The 2,411-nt window shown below is 37.5% G+C and overlaps 1 pseudogene; it reads right to left on the bottom strand.

The window, feature by feature from the left end:
- Positions 1-1,351: 1,351 nt before the first annotated feature.
- Positions 1,352-2,195, bottom strand: LOC102862931 (annotated as a pseudogene).
- Positions 2,196-2,411: the final 216 nt, after the last annotated feature.

The following is a 2,411-nucleotide window of genomic DNA, read 5'->3' as shown; positions in this document are numbered from 1 at the left end:
TTATAAAAACACTTCCATTTTATTTGTAAAACTAGATACACTGAAAAAAGGTGAAAAAATTAGATACACTGAACAGCTTTACTGAACTGATATATTTCATTCTTATCATAATTTTTAATTATAATCTAAGGCTTTAAAAAAATATGACTTCTTATGTTGTTGTAATTGGCAACATCATGTTGATTTTCAGCTCCAAAGTGGCCTCACATGGCAGAGAACTGCCTTATTTGGCTTTCAAGACTGTAATCTTTATGGAAGCAATCTGACATGTTTTTCCCCCATGCAGTCACGATGTTGGATTCAAACTGTTAATCTTTCAGTTAACAGTTTGGTGCTTAAATAAATTGACAATAGGACTTTTTTTTTCTTTTCTCTTTTTGTTGCTGTGTACCATTGAGTCAGAACTGACCCATAGTTAACACTCCAGTGAGTTTTCAGAGGCAGTTAATCACACAGAAGGCAATTGCCCATCTTTCACCTACAGAGTAACTGATGGATTAGAACGGCATGCCTTCAGGATTGCACAGACTTAAAATCATAAAAGAATCCCTGAATTTACAGACTCAAAAAAGGTAGTATAAATAATAAAATAGATGGCAACTTCTTAAAGGAAGGCAAAAAGAAAGATGAAGTTATAAATCATTCTTTGGATTTTTCAGTTATTGCCAACAGAAAGTATTATCAATGTTACAAATAATAAACTCTGTTTAGTCCAACATCAGTCCATACAATCTTAGTCTTCATGTTTTATTTCCAGAGAATGAAAAACTGAAGTTTATATAATAAATCACTCAGTAAGACTCTCAGTCCTACAGCGAGGACATTCTCTACAAAATCTACCTGGTCCAAGTAATGATTCACTATACACGAGTATATACAATATATGACAAAGTTCTGTGGGAAAAACACATTAACCATATAAAGTAATGATTTAGCTCATCAGTTTAGAAGTGGGAAGAACCAAATTGATCGAAAACCTTTGACATAGATTGCCATATTAGTCAAACTATTACAAGGTTCTAAAACATGAAGCTATCATCAGTTGGAATTCAAATTCCAAACTGAGGCAATTTGTCTTAAAGTCCAGTAGAAGAAGTGTTGCTATGGTGGGAGCTTAAGGTTAATCTTTGATTCTAGGACAACCCAAAGAGTTAAATAATTTCAAAATATGCAAAACAGATAGCCTCTTCAAGTTAACAAGGTTTTCACAACGTGCCTTTAAAACATTTCTCAAATGATATATGCTTAACAGCAATGTAAGTGAGAACCAAATTTAGGTTTCCAAAATAAACTTGTAATCCCTATGGTAGCTTCAAGATTCTTCTTATAATTGTTTTGGTGACTCTGAGGATCATGTTCTGCTTGGCTGAGAGCCCAAATCAGAGGACGTGAAAGCCAACAATCGTTTACTCAATAGTGCATTGTGTCGCTTCAGGTATAATATTATGTCTCCTTGCTTTTCAACAATTTCTTCTAGGCTTGTAACAGTCCTGAATCCAGTCTCCGAGTTAATATTGCTGGAGTAAGCATACAGTTTTTCTTCTTCAAGTACATCAGGCCTTGGTTTAGCTTTATTAATTTTTTTGAATTTTCACTGTGTAAATGAGCAGACATGTCAGGGAACAAATTAGTTCCAGGGCCAGGATGGCAAGAATGAAGTCAAGATATAATTTACTGGGCTCGGGAAAGGAATGCTGAATGCAAAGTGTAAGAAGAATTGCTGTGTTACCTGTAGAGTGTACCATTAGTGCAAGTGTTTTAAGATGCCTTGCGGAGCGGTAGATCATGTTGTAGCCTCAGTTTCTTACTTTGCTGTGGTGATACTGGATATAGCGTTCAAGAAGGATATGCAGAATCCACAAGATAACTTTCCCAAGGATTATGACTGTCTGCACTTTCAATGGGTTGGTATAATTTCCTGGACACTTGTCCTCACGTGGATTAGGATAAGAAGAAAACATACCTGTTAAAAATGCTAAGATAACGAACACAACGTGTATTAACAGGAGGAGATTCGCTATGATGACTGTAGGAAGAGGGTGGAATCTTGGTCTAAAATAAGCATGTAATGAGTGATGCGGGAGAAGGTGGGCATCCAGAAGAGGATCATCTTCAACACTCTGGGTAAGATCCAAGGAACCGTCCTCCATTCGGCCAGCCGCTGCCATTTCCACACATCCGAGGCCGAAGCCTAGGCCGGAGGGCCTCGCCACCTGCCGCTGGACACAGCGGTGGAGCAATTTCTGTTGTTTTTATGTGCCTTTGAGTCACCTGTGACTCACAGAGAACCTATGTACAACAGCACTAAACTCTGCTCTATTCTCTGCCAATTATTTTCTCTGATACATCTACCCCCCAATACCCCAGTCACTGAATCAATCCATATCATTGAGGATCTTCTCTCCTGTGCT

Source organism: Elephantulus edwardii, unplaced genomic scaffold (assembly GCF_000299155.1).
Source record: "Elephantulus edwardii isolate Elephantulus edwardi_28Jun2011 unplaced genomic scaffold, EleEdw1.0 scaffold00303, whole genome shotgun sequence".
Taxonomy (NCBI): Eukaryota; Metazoa; Chordata; class Mammalia; order Macroscelidea; family Macroscelididae; genus Elephantulus; species Elephantulus edwardii.
This window is presented reverse-complemented; position numbering and strand designations above follow the sequence as displayed.